This window comes from Chrysemys picta, chromosome 13 (assembly GCF_011386835.1).
Source record: "Chrysemys picta bellii isolate R12L10 chromosome 13, ASM1138683v2, whole genome shotgun sequence".
NCBI classification, from domain to species: Eukaryota; Metazoa; Chordata; order Testudines; family Emydidae; genus Chrysemys; species Chrysemys picta.
In genome coordinates, this window is record NC_088803.1 from 25,083,537 (window position 1) to 25,104,404 (window position 20,868).

At 52.7% G+C, this 20,868-nt stretch overlaps 1 protein-coding gene and 1 long non-coding RNA gene across 5 annotated transcripts in view; one reads left to right on the forward strand and one right to left on the reverse strand.

The window, feature by feature from the left end:
* The window catches only part of LOC135975299 (fibrinogen-like protein 1-like protein), a 117,148-nt gene that overhangs the window by 45,113 nt on the left and 51,167 nt on the right, over positions 1-20,868 (reverse strand). Inside the window, exons 2-3 of one of the 4 annotated variants that reach the window (XR_010592226.1) lie at positions 7,321-7,390; positions 5-274 (exon numbers count right to left, since the gene is read on the reverse strand). The exons of 1 other annotated variant lie outside the window; for it this stretch is intronic. The gene's annotated coding sequence lies outside the window, so the exon portion shown is untranslated. Of the gene's footprint in view, positions 1-4; positions 275-7,320; positions 7,771-20,868 lie in introns of those variants that run through there. 2 more of the 4 variants (XR_010592228.1, XR_010592227.1) reach the window with 2 other exon arrangements.
* Positions 272-13,014, forward strand: LOC135975301 (uncharacterized). Its single transcript, XR_010592229.1, has 4 exons — positions 272-613; positions 2,233-2,346; positions 12,351-12,430; positions 12,866-13,014. It is a non-coding gene; the product is annotated as an uncharacterized LOC135975301 (long non-coding RNA).

Consider the following 20,868-nt stretch of genomic DNA (forward strand, 5'->3'; position numbering starts at 1 on the left):
TCACCTGTATCTCCATTGCTGGTGCATGGACGCTCCTCTTTCTCCTTCTGGAGGTCACATGCTGCCAAACCTCTTCACAATCCTTCTGTCCCTGCTGCGCCTGCTCTGAATCTTCAGAACATTGTGGCCGTAGAAGCATCTCCTGACGTCTGTCCAGGAAATCTTCATTTTCCCTTATGCAACGCAGAGTCGATACTCGTTTCTCCAGGCCTCGAACCTTCTCTTCCAATATGGAGACCAGCTTGCACTTTGTACAGACAAACTCGTTTCTGTCCTGTGGAAGAAAGACAAACATGGCACAACCTGTGCAGGTTACAACAGCTGATCGCTCACCTTCCATATCACCGTCCTCTTAAGAACTTCCTCAACTGTTGCAGGACCTACTCAGAGAAACCTGCAGATGAAAGCCTCAGTGCGCTCTCCCCACGCGAACTCCCAGGCAAACTCCCGCTGTTAGCCTCAATGGCACACCGGTGCTAATGCAGGCTCCTGACCCCTGGTCTCCCTCCGCTGGCAGGCTCTGAGCAAGGCCTGCCCAGAGAACATGGATGACGAGCTCTTGATCCTGCTGACAGCACCCCCCAGCACAGACAAACTCCAGCACATCTTGGAGGTGAGCAGAATGGGGAGGGGCAGCAGGGGTTTTACCTTAGCCCTGAGGACTCCTAGAAAGAAGAAACTGGAAAATCCATGTTTCTATTGGATCCTTCCGAGTATGCATTTGTGATATAAACTCACTAGGTGATGTGGAAGCAGAGAAAGAACTGACAGGAAGGGGATGCAATACATGACAGTTCGTTAGCAAGAGTCAGGCTAACTGTAACCCTGATAACGCGAGATTTGTAGAAGCGAGGATTGTGTGAGGCGGGTGAGAAAGAACTGTGTAAGAAGTCATTATGACCTGGTATAGATAAGGTGTAGAAGACCTTGTGTAGATAAGGTATAGAAAATATTGTATGTTGGCAAGAGTCAAAACAAGTGAGGAAATGAGATATCAAGATGGCCTATGTATAAACAAAATGCAACTGTTGCTCATTATTGTCTGTAACAAAAGGTATAAATGCTTGCTGTAATTGTTTACCTGTTGAGAGACCTGCTTAGCTCTCTCCCTCTGCGCAATTGTGAGAGTTAATAAAGCATCTGACTTGCTATACCTAAACAAATAGTGAGAACTCTGTTTTTCTCCGACAGTGACCTTGGGGTAACTCACTTCCCCCTTACGGCATCAGTCTTCTCCACTATCAAATCTACACTGGGGAAGAAGGACAGAATCCCCGACAATCACCTTCACCTCTGGGTGTCTGGTCCTGGGAGCCGAAACCAACTGGACTATCTGCCCCATCTCCTAAACTGCCCTGTCTTTCCTTCCTAGGGCCTTGTCCTTAGTGCTCAGCCTGGCCCCTTCCCAGCTTGTCCCTGACCTTTAAAGGACTCTCCAAGCCCCTCCCATGCCTGCTTCCCTTGGGGTCTCTCTCCTGGCTGAGCACAGGCTGCCCTTCTATCTCTCAGCAGGCCTGGGTCCTAGTCACAGGCTGGGTCTTGTCACGTGACCCCCACACTTATTCCCTTCACCCTAGGGAGCTGCATCACCTGGGCCAGGTGCAGTTGAGCTCCAACCCCTTTCCTGGCCATCTCACCCTGGGACAGGTTGAAACTGGTAACCTGTGGGTAACAGTAACTCTTTGCTCGCAAAGGTGCTGAAGACAGAATGGAAGAGGAAATCCTTTGGCCTGGATTGAAATTATTCCGACTGAAAGTGAATGAGAGAAAATAGGTTCAGAGTTCTCTTCCTAGCAGCAGAAAATGTAGCGATAGATAGAGGTTCAGGTCAGAAAGGACCATTATGTGCATCTAGTCGCCCCTCCTGTATAACTCAGGGCCTAGAATGTGACCAAGTGGTTCCTTCAGCCAACCATAGCATGGGACTGAGCCAGAGCACGTCTTTTGGAACGACATCCACATGCAGGAGAGCCAGCTGGCTACCAGAAAATCTCTCTTCTGCAGTGACGTGGGGTTAAGGGACACGGGGGAAAAGACATGGAGGCTGTGACTAAACTTAGAGCAGCAAGGCCAGGAAAACCAGGGTTAGGTCCCAGGCCTGGTTATCAGATCTGCTGTTTTCTATTACTGGCTTTGGGACCATGAGCGAGTCTCTGCACCGCTGGGTGCCTCGGTTTCCCCAGCTATCAAATGGAGCTAATCAAGGTTTTGTTTGTTCTCCCCATTTTACAGGGTGGGAAACCGAGACACAGTTGGGACCTGTCTACACTACAGGTCTGTCGTGCGTTTGTAATCTGCTGACCCCCACATGTTGTTCAGAGCCTATGGACAACACAGCTCCTAAAGGTACGTTTGTTCTGTGCTTATCCCCTATGTACCAGCAGGGCTGGACAGCATTTCTCACTGTGATGTGGGGATCAGGTCCTGCGTACTAAGGGTCTGAAGAAGCTCTCAAGGACTAATTTTTTAAAATAATTGTTATCAATGAATTGGGAGAAAACATACAATCACTGCGGATAAGATTGGGGGGGTGACAAAATACAGGCAGAGTGGTAATTCCTGATGGGGAGAGGGCAGTGATACAGAGCGATCTGGCTCATTCGGCCAGCTGGACCCATTCTAAGAAAACAAGTTTGAGCAGAGCCCAATGCAAGGTCCTATGCGTGGCAACAAGGCACGCCGGCCACACCTCCAGAATGGGGACGTGTATCCAGGAAAGCAGTGACTCTGAAAAGGATTTAGGGGCCATAGTGGAGAAGCCACTCAACATGAGCTCCCAGTGTGATGCTGTGGTGAACAGGGCTAAAGCCATCATTAGACGTAGGAGCAGAGCCGTGAGTAGGATAGGGAGGTGACACAGCAGCAGTGAGACTGCTATTGGAATACTGCCTCCAGTGTTGGTGTCCTCCTTTGAAAAAGATGGTCCTAGAAATTGGAGCTGGGGCAGCAAAGAGCCACCAAATGTTCTGAGGGCTGGAGAAAAATGCCTTCTAGTGAGCTATTGAAAGAGCTCAACTTGTTTAGCTTATCAAAAGAAGATTGAAGGGGACTTCATTGAAGTGTTGAAGTGCCTTAATGGAGAGAAAATACTGGGTATTAAAGGGCTCTCTAGTCTAGCAGAGAAAGGCAGAACAAGACCCAATGGCTGGAAGGGGAAAAGAGACAAATTCCTATGACAAATAAGGCACAAATATTCAACAGCGAGGATGATTGAACACAGGAAGAAGCTACCAAGGAAAGTGGTGGATTCTCCAGCTCTTGATGTCATTAATAAAGACTAGATGCTTTTCCGGAATGTGTTTGCCCCAAAACTAGCTATTGTGGTAGACAGGAGGCCTGTGATATGCAGGGGGTCAGATTAGATGCTCTAACTGTCTCTTCTGGCCATAAAATCTACTCATTTCTGAGAAACCGAGTGTAGCATTGGGAGCAGCTTGTGATGTTTTACTGTCTAGCCAGCTTGCTTCCTAGAATGAACACTCATTGAGCGGGGTGATCCACAGGGAGTAGCTCAAACCTCCAACGTGTCTGCCCTGTGGCAGGACATTAACACTGCAGGGGAGGGGTGGGTGTGGCAGTGACATCACAAAGGCGTTTTGCAGGACCTCAGCCTATTGGCCAAAGGTGCAGGGGAGGTGGTGACCTCACAGAGGGATGCTGACATCAGCAAGGCAGGACAGGGGCGCAGGGCCAGGGAAACCTCAGAGACCCCTGTGGCTTTGCTTCAGCAAGTCTCCTTCTCGAGATCTATCTTTGAGGTCTGAGAGAGTATTTGAGTTCATGTATGTGAGCACCAGGAGGAACCTCTTTTGAGTTTTCTCCTTTCTTTTTCCTGATTTCACTAGAAAACTGACGTCCCTGTTTTGAAGGTAAGAGCCTCCGAGAGGTTTGGAACCTGTTGAGTCTGATGCATCTGGCGCCAGCTGAATTCTAGGCATGGAAAACACTAGCTAAGGTGGCCAAATTTTATTCCCCACCTGGGATTTTGTCCCTTAGAATCTCTGGGGACATTAAGGGTTGTCCTTTTTCTTTTACCTTTTCCTCCATCCCTCCCTCCTTTCTTTTCATCTCTTACTTCTTTTGTCCTTTCCCCTCTTCCCCTCCCACCACCAGGAGGGGTGTGTGTGTGTCGTGGGGGGTGCTCTACAACTCCCACTGTGGGAGGTCCACTGAAAAATGTGGGGCTGAAATAGTGCTCAGACAGTGATCCCCAGCAGTGACCTGGGCCATCCTTTGGGCTCTCTGGTGAGAACCCTCATCCTCCCGCCCCTTGGTCTCTACCCTGATTGGCTGAGCAGGGGGTTATTGATCGATGAGTTATCTTAAGTGCCTATACACAAATGCAAGAAGCCTGGGAAACAAGCAGGGAGAACTGGAAGTCCTGGCACAGTCAGGGAACTATGATGTGATTGGAATAACAGAGACTTGGTGGGATAACTCACATGACTGGAGTACTGTCATGGATGGATATAAACTGTTCAGGAAGGACAGGCAGGGCAGAAAAGGTGGGGGAGTTGCATTGTATGTAAGAGAGGAGTATGACTGCTCAGAGCTCCGGTATGAAACTGCAGAAAAACCTGAGAGTCTCTGGATAAAGTTGAGAAGTGTGAGCAACAAGGGTGATGTCGTGGTTGGAGTCTGCTATAGACCACCAGACCAGGGGGATGAGGTGGACGAGGCTTTCTTCTGGCAACTAGCAGAAGTTGCTAGATCGCAGGCCCTGGTTCTCATGGGAGACTTTAATCACCCTGATATCTGCTGGGAGAGCAATACAGCGGTGCACAGGCAATCCAGGAAATTTTTGGATAGTGTAGGGGACAATTTCCTGGTGCAAGTGCTGGAGGAACCAACTAGGGGCAAAGCTTTTCTTGACCTGCTACTCACAAACAGAGAAGAACTAGTAGGGGAAGCAAAAGTGGATGGGAACCTGGGAGGCAGTGACCATGAGATGGTCGAGTTCAGGATCCTGACACAAGGAAGAAAGGAGATCAGCAGAATACGGACCCTGGACTTCAGAAAAGCAGACTTTGACTCCCTCAGGGAACAGATGGGCAGGATCCCCTGGGAGAATAACATGAAGGGCAAAGGGGTCCAGGAGAGCTGGCTGTATTTTAAAGAATCCTTATTGAGGTTGCAGGAACAAACCATCCCGATGTGTAGAAAGAATAGTAAATATGGCAGGCGACCAGCTTGGCTAAACAGTGAAATCCTTGCTGATCTTAAACGCAAAAAAGAAGCTTAGAAGAAGTGGAAGATTGGACAAATGACCAGGGAGGAGTATAAAAATATTGCTCAGGCGTGCAGGAGTGAAATCAGGAAGGCCAAATCACACTTGGAGTTGCAGATAGCAAGAGATGTTAAGAGTAACAAGAAGGGTTTCTTCAGGTATGTTAGCAACAAGAAGAAAATCAAGGAAAGTGTGGGCCCCTTACTGAATGAGGGAGGCAACCTAGTGACCGAGGATGTGGAAAAAGCTAAGGTACTCAATGATTTTTTTGCCTCTGTCTTCACGAACAAAGTCAGCTCCCAGACTGCTGCACTGGGCAGTACAGCATGGGGAGAAGGTGACCAACCCTCTGTGGAGAAAGAAGTGGTTCGGGACTATTTAGAAAAACTGGACGTGCACAAGTCCATGGGGCCGGATGCGCTGCATCCGAGGGTGCTAAAGGAGTTGGCGGGTGAGATTGCAAAGCCATTAGCCATTATTTTTGAAAACTCATGGCGATCGGGGGAGGTCCCAGATGACTGGAAAAAGGCTAATGTAGTGCCCATATTTAAAAAAGGGAAGAAGGAGGATCTGGGGAACTACAGGCCAGTCAGCCTCACCTCAGTCCCTGGAAAAATCATGGAGCAGGTCCTCAAGGAATCAATTATGAAACATTTAGAGGAGAGGAAAGTGATCAGGAACAGTCAGCATGGATTCACGAAGGGGAAGTCGTGCCTGACTAACCTAATTGCCTTCTATGATGAGATAACTGGCTCTGTGGATGAGGGGAAAGCAGTGGATGTGTTATTCCTTGACTTTAGCAAAGCTTTTGATACGGTCTCCCACAGTATTCTTGCCGCCAAGTTAAAGAAGTATGGGCTGGATTAATGGACTGTAAGGTGGATAGAAAGCTGGCTAGATCGTCGGGCTCAACGGGTAGTGATCAATGGCTCCATGTCTAGTTGGCAGCCGGTTTCAAGCGGAGTGCCCCAAGGGTCGGTCCTGGGGCCGGTTTTGTTTAATATCTTTATTAATGATCTGGAGGATGGTGTGGACTGCACTCTCAGCAAGTTTGCAGATGACACTAAACTAGGAGGCGTGGTAGATACACTAGAGGGTAGGGATCAGATACAGAGGGACCTAGACAAATTAGAAGATTGGGCCGAAAAAAACCTGATGAGGTTCAACAAGGACAAGTGCAGAGTCCTGCACTTAGGACGGAAGAATCCCATGCCCTGCTACAGACTAGGGACCGAATGGCTAGGTAGCAGTTCTGCAGAAAAGGACCTAGGGGTCACAGTGGACGAGAAGCTGGATATGAGTCAACAGTGTGCTCTTGTTGCCAAGAAGGCTAACGGCATTTTGGGCTGTATAAGTAGGGGCATTGCCAGCAGATCGAGGGACGTGATCGTTCCCCTTTATTCGACATTGGTGAGGCCTCATCTGGAATACTGTGTCCAGTTTTGGGCCCCACACTACAAGAAGGATGTGGAAAAATTGGAAAGAGTTCAGCGGAGGGCAACAAAAATGATTAGGGGTCTGGAGCACATGACTTATGAGGAGAGGCTGAGGGAACTGGGATTGTTTAGTCTCCAGAAGAGAAGAATGAGGGGGGATTTGATAGCAGCCTTCAACTACCTGAAGGGGGATTCCAAAGAGGATGGAGTTCGGCTGTTCTCAGTGGTGACAGACGACAGAACAAGGAGCAATGGTCTCAAGTTGCAGTGGGGGAGGTCCAGGTTGGATATCAGGAAAAACTATTTCACTAGGAGGGTGGTGAAACACTGGAATGCATTACCTAGGGAGGTGGTGGAGTCTCCTTCCTTGGAGGTTTTTAAGGCCCGGCTTGACAAAGCCCTGGCTGGGATGATTTAGCTGGGAATTGGTCCTGCTTTGAGCAGGGGGTTGGACTAGATGACCTCTTGAGCTCCCTTCCAACTCTGATATTCTATGATTCTATGATTCTATAATTGACAGGGAGGAGACTCAGGTTCCCTGTTGTTTTCTTTTAAGACCAAGTAAATAGTCATAACCAGTCATATGTTCGACAAATTTTGCTGCTTCTCTGCAGTTCATTATTTTCTCTACCATTCCAGTTGTCCTAAAATACTTACTGAATAATTACTATGAACTCTTGCTGGTCTGGAACTCACTTGAGAGCACTTTATTCAGGTCATTCAATGTCTGAAATTCAAGATCCGATGGTTAGTTTGAAAATCGGGGCTCTTGGGTCCTATTCCCAACTCTGCCATGGACTGGCTGTGTGACCTAAGACAAGTCAATTCTCCTTTCTCAGCCTTAGCTTCTCCCTCTTTCAAGTAGGGATAACAATCCGCTCCTACCTACCTCCCGGTGGGTGGAGGATGGGGATCTATTGGAGAGTGTCACTAGGAGCAGTGCATAAGATGAGGTGTCCTATCATGTTTACTCAGATCAGATTATGACATAATAGAATGGCTGAAATAGTCTATTTTATTTGTATTTTATTATGTTGCAATTGTTAAGAGCAGCAACTACTTAGCTCAGACTGAAACATCTCATCTAATTTTTGAGATCTAAGTGTCTCCTCTTTGTGTAGCTCAAACCTCCAAAGTGTCTGCCCTGTGGCAGGACATTAACACTGCAGGGGAGGGGTGGGCGTGGCAGTGACATCACAAAGGCCTTTTGCAGGAACTCAGCCTATTGGTCAAAGGTGCTGGGGAGGTGGTGACCTCACAGAGAGATGCTGACATCAGCCAGGCAGGACAGGGGCTCAGGGCCAGGGAAACCTCAGAGTCCCCTGTAGCTTTGCTTCAGCAAGTCTCCTTCTCGAGGTCTCTCTTTGAGGTCTGAGAGAGTGTTTAGGTTCACGTACATGAGCGCCAGGAGGAACCTCTTTCGAGTTTTCTCTTTTCTTTTTCCTGATTTAACTAGAAAACAGACGTCCCTGTTTAGAAGGTAAGAGCCTCTGAGAGGTTTGGAACCTGTTCAGTCTGATGCATCTGGCGCCAGCTGAATTCTAGGCATGGAAAACACTAGCTTAAGGTGGCCAAATTTTATTCCCCACCTGGGATTTTGTCCCTTAGAATCACTGGGGACATTAAGGTTTGTCCTTTTTGTTTTACCTTTTCCTCCATCCCTCCCTCCTTTCTCTTCAGCTCTTACGTCTTCTGTCCTTTCCTCTGTTCCCCTCCCACAACCAGGAGAACTCTGTGTGTGTGTCGTGGGGGGTGCTCTGCAGTGGGAACAGGGACAATTCTCCAACTTTGGGCAGTCGAGAGCCTGGGTGAGATAAGGGGCGTTAAAGCCCTTTGTGAAGGAGAAAGAGGAGTTTCACGGTGTTGAGCACCAAGGAATTCTAAACTTTGCTAAAACATCTAGTCTGCAGAAAACAGAAATGGTTGGGGCCACATTGTAACCATTGTCTTTTTTAAAGCCCATTGAGGGATGTGAGTCCCATCCTTTTAGGTATCTGGGGTGCTGGGAGAAGAGAAGAGGTGCCTGTCTCCATTTTATGGCCTCAACAAACTAAGTGCTGTGCCCCAGTTCTCGTCAGAGATCCCTGAAAAAAAACGTCTTCCCATCCATTAACATACCTGGAAAGATACTGGAACTCCTTATTAAACAATCAGTTTGTCAGCACCTACAGGACAATTTGGTTCTTAGGACTAGTGAGCATGGACTTGTCAAGAACAAATCATTCCAAACCAATCCTAGCTCCTTCTTTGGCAGGGTTACGGGCCTAGTGGAGGTGGGTAAACAGTAGATGTGATCCATCTTGGTGTTAATAAGGATATTCTCACAAACAAACTAGGGAGATGTGGTCTAGATGCAATTAGTATAATATGTGTGCACAGATGGTTGCAAGCCCGTACTCCAACAGCCCAGAACCAAACATTCCTCCTCCTGGGCAGTGCGCTCCGACCTCTAATGGTCAGATGCTGCTTAGCACTGTCAGAGCAGCTTTTGCTGGGGGATTCTCCCAGCACTTTCCAATAGTGGGAATGTATGAAATCCCCATTTGACTGCTGGGGACAGAGCCTAGAGGGGGCAGCAACTTACCCCAAGTCCCACAGGTCAATAGGAAACCAGCAATGGAACCCAGGAGTCCTGACTCCCAGTTCCCTGCTCCAATCACTCCAGCGGAGTACACTCCCACTCAAAGCTGGGGGACCGGACATGAGGGCCTGGTTGTAATTGCCAGCTGTGGGAGGGAGTGTGCAGCAGTGGTTAGTGAAGGGGCCTGGAAATAAGGACTGCTGGGTCCAATCCCTGGCTCTGACACTTGGTGTGACCCTGAGCCAGTAGCTTCCCCGCCCCAGGCCTGGTTCTCATCAGTGGGGTTGGGGTCGCAGCCCCTACAGCCCAGGGGGGTTGGGAGGCTCCAGGAAGTGTGTAAAGTGCTGGTATGGGAGGAGCTGGGAGGCGATGTCACCCCCGCACTAGGCCAGTGTTCTGCACCCCCTGCTGCTGGCCGAGTTTCTCTGTCCCTTGGCAATAAGACAGACTCTTGTTTTCACAGCCAGTCGATCGCCCAGTGCTATCACCCTGCCTGCTGGCTGGGCAGGGTAACTCCTCAGGTCACCACCACCCTCTCCAGCCTGCCTTGGCTTTGGGGAGTGAGGAGAAGGGCGAGGAATGACACTGAACATCCTCCATCCATCGCTCCGTCAGCAGAGCAAGTGAGTGGCATTAGGGTTCCCCGTTGGCGTCCCCTGTCTGTCTGGGGAGAGGCAGAAAGAGGGGGAAAGAATCTCTCCCAAAGGAGATTGGATTTGCAAACTGCCCCCAGGAGCCCCTCGCTCTCAGACCGGGGAGGGGCTTCTCCAGAGCCGTCTCCAGTGTGTTTGGAAAGGTCCCAGCAATGGGGCTCCCAACCCTTCCCTTGTGGGAGACCGTTCCCCAGGCTGAGCGTCTCTGAGCTGGGCCAGACCCTGTGAGCTGCTGAGCGTGGAAATCAATGGGAAAGGCAGGGGTCCTGGCCTTGCTCTGCCTCGGGACTTTGACGTGGGGAATGGTTTCCCAGGAGAAGTCCAGACTCCTGGGTTCTGTTCCTTCTCTAGCGTGGGGGGGAGTGTGGCCTGGGATGGCAGGAGGGAGCTGCTTGTCCAAAGTGACTGAATCCAGTGTTCGAAAAGGAGACTCCCCGGGGCATTGCAGCCCTAGGGGTGACGAGGGGGAACGCTGGGAGCAGATCATGCAATGAACTCCTGCCAGTGCATGTAGATTGCATTACATGCACCCCTGTGGGGGAGGAGGAGCTGCTCTGGCTGGGGCAGGGATGGGAGGGACCAAACAGGTTGGTTAGTGAGAGGCTGCCTTGACCCCAGACTCACGTCCGCTCCCCGCTGGGTTCCAGGATGGCCAGGCTCCTGAGGATGTTCAGGAAGAAGGCTCTGCAGGTGGCCCCAGAGCCTGAGGGAAGCAGCTGCCATCTTCCCCCGGAGCAGAGCGGCTCCTCCGTCCCCACTGGCGGGGAAGGAGCTCCCGGCCAGGCCAGGAGGTGGAAGTGCCCAGCCTTCTGGCGGAGAAAACCCGTTCCCAGCGCAGGCGCCGAGGTGGGAGAGGCCAGCTCGAAATGGAGCTGGGCCAGGCTGCGGCTGGGCAGGCAGGACCCACTGCAGGAGGGGAGCCGGGCAGGGTGACTCTGGGGCATGTTGTGTGGGCAGCAGCGGCCCCAGGAGCCCAGCCCTGATTCCCAGCAGGAGGCATCGCCCTGCCCGGTCAGTGAGGACCTTCCAGCCTCCCCAGGGCAGGAGGTGGAGGATCCCTGTCCCACCACCAGCAGCTCGGCCCGCTCCCCATGGGACAGCAGCAGTGCCTGGGACTCAGGCAGCAGCGAGGCCGATGGGCGCCGCAGCTTTGTTCCAGGTGAGGAGCCAGGCTGGGCTCAGGGAGGGGTGAGGAGGGGGCTGTGAACACCCTGGGCCCAGGCCCTCGATCAGTGCTATGGGGGCGGGTCCCCAGCCCAGGGGTCTGGCTTGAGCCACATGAACCCCACTGACACTAGATGCTGCCACTTTGGTCCTTGGTGCTCCAGTTGGGGGGAGGCACCTCTCAGGGAGTCCAGGACAGCGTGGGGGGGTCTCTTTGCTATGGGCTCCTGAAGGAGTTGGGGGCTGAAGGCATCACTGAGAGGGGGGAGTGTGGGGCCCGATCTGCCCTGGGTCCCGGAGGTGGGAAGGGGACACATTGCCCCACCGTGCCCCTGTCCTTCCCCCGAGTGGCAGCAGGCGTCACCCTGTCCCCTTCTCTCCCTGGTGCAGGGACCGCCAGGGACTCAGGGGATGAGGAGGAGGAATGGGTGGACGTGGCCACAGAGGAGGCTGCTCTCAATAACAGCCGAGAGCAGCTCCAAGGCGGAGAAAAGGTTCAAACGTACCCCAGCTGTGCTGGAACCGAGACTGTCCTGCCCCTTCCCAGCACCTGACCCCCTGCAGAGGGTCTTGTCCCTGATGATCCACCAGCCCTAATGGGGACCTTTCTCCTCCATGATCTGGGACCCCAGAGGTGGGGGTGTCTGTCACACACCAGCCGGGTCTCCTCCCCCCACAGGCACTGTCCCAGTTCCTGACCCTGCTTGTGGTGGAGTGGTGGGTGATTTGGACAATGGGCGGGTCCCCACTATTCCCCATTCAGGACTGAGTCCTGCAGCTGCTGTGTGGGGGCAGGGAGGTCCCTGGCTAACTGGCTCTCTCTCCCCTAACCCCACTCCTGGTGGGTGCAGGAGGAGGCCCAGCAGCTCGTGTTCCTGCACGCCATCCACCCCGCGTCTCGCTGCACAGCAGAGAGGGCAGGACACACTGGAGCCGCACTGCTGCAAGGCGGCTGTGGCGGAGAGGATTGTGGTGAGCGAGACACGGTGCCCAGCAGCTGGAGGAAAGACAGAGACATGGGAGGGGCAGGGGTCTCCCCAGGCCAATGGATGGGGGATTGTTGGTGCTGGAGGGGCAGCTGAGGGCAGGGATTGCTGGGGCTGAAGACTGGGGAGAAGAGACGGGAGAAATTCAGAGAGTGGTCACTATTGGGCAGGAATCGGAGGAGCGGGAGGTAGGTGGGGGGATCCTGCTGGCTGTGTGGGGCCCTGGCTGTGTAATCTCCTCACTGAGAAGTGTCAGTGAGGCCCGAATCTCACACGCTCCGTTGTCTCCTTTGGGTCTCACAGAAGCTCATTGAGGAGCTGCCTGATAACTCTCCACCCGGCGCCGTCCTCGCTAACTCCCTGATTGCTGTGGGCAACCTCAGGTACCGAGACCCTCCGGCCCGGTTCCCCTAACCCCAGTGCTGCTCAGGCCCAGGGCTGGGAGTCACTGCCCCTCCCACTCCCAGGTCACCGCCCAAGGGTGGTTCCTCTGGCAGAGGTGCGGGGAAGGTTCACTCTCTCCTGGCTGAGCTGTTCTTTTCACTCCAGTCTTTCACTCCAGTAACATTGCAACGGCTTTGGGGAGAGGCTCACACCCAGGATCAGATACAGGAGGGGCAGCAGGGTCCAGGGAACAGGGGCTATTCCTGCCCTGCCACTGTCTGTCTGAGAAACCTTGGCCTTATCATTCCCATGCTCGGTGCCTCAGTTTCCATTCTTGCCAGCCTGTGCCTATTTCGCTGCAGTTTCACCTGCGTGTTGGTGCCAGTCCCATCCCCATACTGCACAGTCTAATACCGGCTCCTCTCTCTTGCCAGCACCATGACACCTGCCCTGGAGCCAGCGCTGGAGACCCATAGACTCATAGACTCATAGACTTTAAGGTCAGAAGGGACCATTATGATCATCCTCCGAGCTGCCCTGCACGCCGTCTTCACCCTGGGCATGGAGAAGGACACCACCCAAGTGCAGGTAGATCATGCTAAAGTCATGGATTGAGGAGCCAGCTGTCATCCTGCCATGAATCCTGGCTAATTGCCTGCAGTGGGATGTGAATGAGAGAGGCCAGGATATGTGTTTGGGGTCTCACCAGTGCTTCCCAGAGACCCCTCTTCCCATCCTGTGGCAGGTGTAGCTCCAGTTTCCCTAACTCTGACCCATGGCTCTCCCTTGCTTTCAGGATCTGCCTAGGGTCTTGCCAGACCTCCTGGACGCCATGCTGGGGAACCTGCTGGCAGAGTCCCCAGACACCGACAGGCTCCAGTACATCTTGGAGGTGAGCCCGACGAGAGGGGTGGGGGCAATTTTACCTTCACTCTTAGATCCATTTTCCAGTCTGTCCTCCTAGCCGGGCCCCCCAGTGGGAATCCTTGGTCAGGGCAGTCAGTGCAATGCCTCCTTTCCCCACAGAACATTAACTACTGGATTGTGTCCAGGGTGCCGCGAGACAGAGCCAGGGCCGTTAAGAGCAGCACGGCCCTGCTCAGATCCACCATCACCCTCCCTGAGTTTGACGTAAGTGACCTCTGACCCCAGCTTCCTGACTCCAGGGGTAGGTGGGCTGGCTCCGACGGGCTGTAGGATCTGCTGCTGCAGGGGCTGTGGGTTAGGAGTGTTCCTCTTGGGGAGGCAGAGTCAGAGCAGAGAGTGAGCCTGGCTTGAGTCAAGTTCTTCTTGTCCTAGTTAAGTGGTGACTCTGGGCTTTTAAGGGGACTGTGCTCCAGGTTCATGCCTCCCTGTCATCCTGGAGCAGCTGGGGAAGCAAGTCCTCATGGAGGGCCCTGCCACAGCCCTGTGCTCCAGGCTTCCTCGGGGGCAGAGGAAATTAAGGGTCTGGCTCTAGCTCCTATCCTCTAGCATCTCCTGCAGAGGGGCTGAGGGGAAGGAGAGTCCTGGCCCAGGGGGGACTGGGAGCTGACAGGAAAATGCTGATAGAGTCCCCTCTCCCTCTCCCTTCCATTAGAACTCAGCCGAATTCCCCAGGATGGGTCACCACATGGCACAGCTGGCTCTGTCCGTCAGTGACCCAGCCAAGGACATCAGCCAGCTGGCTAGGGAGGAGGTTTACCGGCTCTACCAGCTGCTGCTGCACCAGAGGGGTAAGGAACCCAGCTGGGAAATGGCACCCGCTAGAAGAGTGAGACTGGGACCCCAGCCAATTTCTCTCAGACTGACCCCGGCTGGAGGATGAGTCTCTCTATCTCTTTCTGTGTTCCACACCACGCCCTGCAATTCTGTTGGGCCGGGCACGCAGCGAGGACTCTGCCCACTGTGCAGCCACCAATGGGATTGGAAGGACACAAGCCCTGCAACCAGAAGGACAAATGTGTGTGTGTCTCTCTCCCTGTCACCTACTCCCTCCTGGGGAAACCCAGCAGCTGATGGGGGACAAGGTGAGCAGCTGCATTAGACTCAGGAGATTGGGGCGGGGCCCAGGCCTCATTCCCATCCTGTGGCCATTCGCTGGCCTGGCACAAGGAGCCTGGTGGGGAATGAAAGGGAGAGCAGGTGCTCCTGGGAAGGGAGATGAATTCACCTCCATGAGCAGGAGCGAGCCAGCTTGTCCCCGGAGCAGCTCCACCCAGCTCTTTAGCCAGGCTAATTAATGACAAGCTTTGCCTCATCCCAGACTTATGTTCTCAGGACACGGTGCTATTGCTCTTGGGAAGGGCAGGAGAGTCCCCCAAGTGCCCTCTGCGAGACTCTCCTGTCCCACATTCCCAATTCCTAGTGGTCTAGTGTCTGTGTCACCCGAGCCACCACCCAGAGTTGCTCCCATCACTGGCAGCCTGGGAGGCCAAGGACTGACGGGTGATGGCGTCTGACCAGGCAGGGCTGAGGCACATGGGCAGGGGACGCTTGTCCTGCTGCTGGCAAGGCTGGACCCGTTCTGGAGAGAACAGGAGGATTCAGTCAGCAGTAGGGTTACCATGTCTAATAAATAAAAAAAGAGGACCCTCCACGGGCCCTGGCCCCGCCCATTTCCCCACCCCTAGCCCCGCCCCAACTCCGCTCCTTCCCCACCCTAACTCCGCCCCCTCCTCCCTCCCACTCCCAGCCATGGGTAAAGGGCTACCCCAGCGCTACCAGCTTCACGGTTTGCCGGGCAGCCCCCAGACCCTGCGCCCCCAGCCGGCACTTTCCCAGCGCAGCTGGAGCCTTAAAGTCTGAGAGGGGAGGAGCGTAGCAGCTCAGCTGGAGCCCGGGAAGGGAAGTGCCTGGCCCGTGGCTCGGGGTCCAGAGGCAAGGGGGGCTGCCCAAAGCCAGTAGCGCTGGTTCGGGCAGCTCGGCTCTTAAAGTCTGAGAGGGGCGGAGCGGAGCAGCTCAGCTGGAGCCCGGGAAGGGAAGTGCCTGGCCCGTGGCTCGGGGTCCGGAGGCAAGGGAGGCTGCCCAAAGCCAGTAGCGCTGGCTCGGGCAGCTCGGCTCTTAAAGTCTGAGAGGGGAGGAGCGGAGCAGAGCAGCCGCGGGAGGGGAAGTGCCCGGCCGGCATTTTCCCGGACATGTTTGGCTTTTCGGCAATTCCCCCCGGACGGGGGTTTGATTGCCGAAAAGCAGGACATGTCCGGGAAAAAACGGACGTATGGTAACCCTAGTCAGCAGGGGCTGCCGATCCGTCCCATTCACCAGGGCTGCCATCCTGCGGGTTCAGCATTAGTGGCTGGGGTGACTTGGGGAAAGGTCTCAACCTCCCCACATCCCACTTCACTGCTGCCAGAATTCCTCCTGCCCACCCCCCGCTACAGTCTCCTCCCTACCCAACCTGGGTGGGGCTGGAGGAGAGGGGTCTGAGAACTTGAGCTGTGGATTGGAGGTGGAACAGCAGTGAGGGGCACTGAGGGGGAAGTGGCAGGAGCTCCCCATACAAGGAGGGGGGTTGCCACTGGAGGTCACTAGGAAGGACAACAAGACTCCATCCTGGGGGTCAGGAGGGGGAATCCATCCCTCAGAGATGGCAGGGGCTGGGTGGAAATGCTGCTGGTTCCAGGGGCCGTTAACCCCCCCTGATTCCTCGGAGGCATCTGAGTCTCAGACAGGTTCTCGTTCCCTTGCAGCAGGAGGACGTCACGGCCAATGTGATGCGCCAGCTCTGTATCATGCGGCACTTGCGCCAGGTGCCCGAGGCACTGCAGGGCCTGTGCCTCTGAGGCCACCAGCAACTCCCGCTCCCTGCTGCAGGTACTGCTCTGGCTCTCTGTAAATGGGGAGCTAGTGGAAGGGGAAATGGAGCGCCCTGGTACTCACAGAAACCCTCTCCCCTCTCTGTGGAGCAGGGTCCTTTCCTCTGCTCCCAAATTCCTTCATCTGGGACAGGAGCTCTTTCCCTCTCACCCATTCCCCTTGATCTACCCCCATCCCATTCCCCCTGCGCCCAGGCAGAGCTCTGCCTGCCGCATATGGTGCAGAAAGGCCTGTGATATGCAGGGGGTCAGATTAGATGCTCTAACGGTCTCTTCTGCCCATAAAGTCTACTCATTTCTGAGAAACCGAGTGTAGCATTGGGAGCAGCATCTGCTGTTTTACTGTCTAGCCGGCTTGCTTCCTAGAATGAACACTCATTGAGCGGGGTGATCCACAGGGAGTAGCTCAAACCTCCAAAGGGTCTGGCCTGCGGCAGAACATTAGCACTGCAGGGGAGGGGTGGGTGTGGCAGTGACATCACAAAGGCCTTTTGCAGGACCTCAGCCTATTGGTCAAAGGTGCAGGGGAGGTGGTGACCTCACAGAGAGATGCTGACATTAGCCAGGCAGGACAGGGGCCCAGGGCCAGGGGAACCTCTGAGTCCCCTGTAGCTTTCCTTCAGCAAGTCTCCTTCTCGAGGTCTCTCTTTGAGGACTGAGAGAGTATTAGGGGTCACGTACGTGAGCGCCAGGAGGAACCTCTTTTGAGTTTTCTCCTTTCTTTTTCCTGATTTTACTAGAAAACAGACGTCCCTGTTTAGAAGGTAAGAGCCTCCGAGAGGTTTGGAACCTGTTCAGTCTGATCCATCTGTTCCACAAGTCCTTCAGTCCAATCCACTTCCCTAACTAATTTCCTTAATTTTTTAAAGTTAGCCCTTTTGAAAAAAAAAAACTCTAGTCACAGATCTATTTTTGTTTACCCTTCCATTTAGTTTAAACTGAATTAGCTCATGATCGCTCAAACCAAGGCTGTCCCCTACAACCATTTCTTCTAAGAGATCCTCACTACTCACCAAAACCAAATCTAAAATGGCATCCCCTCTTGTTGGTTCAGCAACTACTTGGTGAAGGAATCCATCAGCTATCACATCTAGGAAAATCTGAGCCCCTATTATATTAATAGCACTTGTCCTCCAGTCTATATCTGGGAAGTTAAAGTCTCCCATGATCACACAATTCCCATTAGTATTTACTTCATTAAAAGCATTGAAGAGGTCTCTATCCCTATCCAAATCAGACTCCTGTTCTAACAGACAGCAACCCCCCCCAGAAAGGCAGAGATAGAGCCCAGGAATCGAGATGGTGGGGAAATTTCATTGAAACCGTTTCTGACCGAAAATCCTATTCAAACTAAACCAGTTTGTTTCTTGAAATCATGACAAGTGGCAATGAAAATTCTTTGTCACAATGTGTTAAATTGTCTCGTGGCACTCAAAGAGGAGACACTTAGATCTCAAAAATTAGATAAGATGCTTCAGTCTGAGCTAAGTAGTTGCTGCTCTTAACAATTGCAAAATAATACAATACAAATAAAATAAACTATTTCAGCCATTCTATTATGTCCTAATCTGATCTGAGTAAACATGAAAGGACACCTCATCTTATGCACTGCTCCTAGTGACACTCTCCAATAGACCCAGCAGACCTTATTTTCAGGCCCCTTCACTAACCACTGCTGCACACTCCCTCCCACACTGGCAATTACAACCAGGCCCTCATGTCCGGTCCCCCTGCTTTGAGAGGGAGTGTGCTCCGTTGGAGTGATTGGAGCAGGGAACTGGGAGTCAGGACTCCTGGGTTCCATTGCTGGTTTCCTATTGACCTGTGGGACTTGGGGTAAGTTGCTGCCCCCTCTAGGCTCTGTCCCCAGCAGTCAAATGGGGATTTCATACTTTCCCGCTATTGGAAAGTGCTGGGAGAATCCCCCAGCAAAAGCTGCTCTGACAGTGCTAAGCAGCATCTGTTTGCTTGTGAGAATGTCCTATGGCCTTATTAACACCAAGATAGATCACATCTACTGTTTACCCACCTCCACTAGGCCCCTAACCCTGCCAAAGAAGGAGCTAGGATTGGTCTGGAATGATTTGTTTTTGACAAGTCCATGCTCACTAGTCCTAAGAACCAAATTGTCCTGCAGGTGCTGACAAACTGATTGTTTAATAAGCAGAGGCTGCTCCCAATGCTACACTCGGTTTCTCAGAAATGAGTAGACTTTATGGGCAGCAGAGACCGTTAGAGCATCTAATCTGACCCCCTGCATATCACAGGCCTCCTGTCTACCACAATAGCTATTTTTGGGGCAAACACATTCCGGAAAGGCATCTAGTCTTTATTAATGACATCAAGAGATGGAGAATCCAGCACTTTCCATGGTAGCTTCTTCCTGTGGTCAATCATCCTCGCTGTTGAATATTTGTGCCTTATTTGTCATAGGAATTTGTCTCTTTTCACCTTCCAGCCATTGGGTCTTGTTCTGCCTTTCTCTGCTCGATTAAAGAGCCCTTTAACACCCAATATTTTCTCTCCATTAAGGCATTTCAACACTTCAGTGAAGTCACCTTTCAATCTTCTTTTGATAAGCTAAACAGGTTGAGCTCTTTCAATAGTTCACAAGAAGGCATTTTTCTCCAGCCCTCAGAACATTTGGTGGCTCTTTGCTGCCCCAGCTCCAATTTCTAGGACCATCTTTTCCAAAGGAGGACACCAACACTGGAGGCAGTATTCCAATAGCAGTCTCACTGCTGCTGTGTCACCTCCCTATCCTACTCACGGCTCTGCTCCTACGTCTAATGATGGCTTTAGCCCTGTTCACCACAGCATCACACTGGGAGCTCATGTTGAGTGGCTTCTCCACTCTGGCCCCTAAATCCTTTTCAGAGTCACTGCTTTCCTGGATACACGTCCCCATTCTGGAGGTGTGGCCGGCGTGCCTTGTAGCTACGTATAGGACCTTGCATTGGGCTCTGCTCAAACTTGTTTTCTTTGAATGGGTCCAGCTGGCCGAATGAGCCACATCGCTGTATATCACTGCCCTCTCGCCATCAGGAATTACCACTCTGCCTGTATTTTGTCACCCCCCAATCTTATCCACAGTGATTGTATGTTTTCTCCCAATTCATTGATAACAATTATTTTAAAAAATTAGTCCTTGAGAGCTTCTTCAGACCCTTAGTACCCAGGACCTGCTCCCCACAGCACAGTGAGAAAGGCCGTCCAGCCCTGCTGGTACATACAGGATAAGCACAGAACAAACGTACCTTTAGGAGCTGTGTTGTCCATAGGCTCTGAACAACATGTGGGGGTCAGCAGATTACAAATGCACGACAGACCTGTAGTGTAGACAGGTCCCAACTGTGTCTCGGTTTCCCACCCTGCTCTAAGTTTAGTCACAGCCTCCATGTCTTTTCCCCCGTGTCCCTTAACCCCACGTCACTGCAGAAGAGAGATTTTCTGGTAGCCAGCTGGCTCTCCTGCATGTGGAAGTCGTTCCAAAAGACGTGCTCTGGCTCAGTCCCATGCTATGGTTAGCTGAAGGAACCACTTGGTCACATTCTAGGCCCTGAGTTATACAGGAGGGGCGACTAGATGCACATAATGGTCCTTTCTGACCTGAACCTCTATCTATCGCTACATTTTCTGCTGCTAGGAAGAGAACTCTGGACCTATTTTCTCTCATTCACTTTAAGTCGGAATAATTTCAATCCAGGCCAAAGGATTTCCTCTTCCATTCTGTCTTCAGCACCTTTGCGAGCAACCAGTTACTGTTACCCACAGGTTACCAGATTCAACCTGTCCCAGGGTGAGATGGCCAGGAAAGGGGTTGGAGCTCAACTGCCCCTGGCCCAGGTGATGCAGCTCCCGAGGGTGAAAGGAATAAGTGCGGGGGTCACGTGACAAGACGCAGCCTGTGACTAGGACCCAGGCCTGCTGAGAGATAGAAGGGCAGCCTGTGCTCAGCCAGGAGAGAGACCCCAAGGGAAGCAGGCATGGGAGGGGCTTGGAGAGTCCTTTAAAGGTCAGGGACAAGCTGGGAAGGGGCCAGGCTGAGCACTAAGGACAAGGCCCTAGGAAGGAAAGACAGGGCAGTTTAGGAGATGGGGCAGATAGTCCAGTTGGTTTCGGCTCCCAGGACCAGACACCCAGAGGTGAAGGTGGTTGTCGGGGCTTCTCTCCTTCTTCCCCAGTGTAGATTTGATAGTGGAGAAGACTGATGCCGTAAGGGGGAAGTGAGTTACCCCAAGGTCACCCAGTGAGTTTATATCACGAATGCATACTCGGAAGGATCCAATAGAAACATGGATTTTCCAGTCTCTTCTTTCTAGGAGTCCCCAGGGCTAAGGTAAAACCACTTCAGTCCCTCCCCATTCTGCTCACCTCCAAGATGTGCTGGAGTTTGTCTGTGCTGGGGGGTGCTGTCAGCAGGATCGACAGCTCGTCATCCATGTTCTCTGGGCAGGCCTTGCTCAGAGCCTGCCAGCGGAGGGAGACCAGGGGTCAGGATTATGGAACCTGGGGTGACACCTGCCAGGATGACAGCAGGCTCCGTAGTCCTTGCCCAGAGCAGCTCTCTGCAGAGGGCCTGGTGCACAGCCGTGTAGGGAACAGCCAAGCTGCTAGGGATGGGAGCTGGGCTTCCTGGCAGA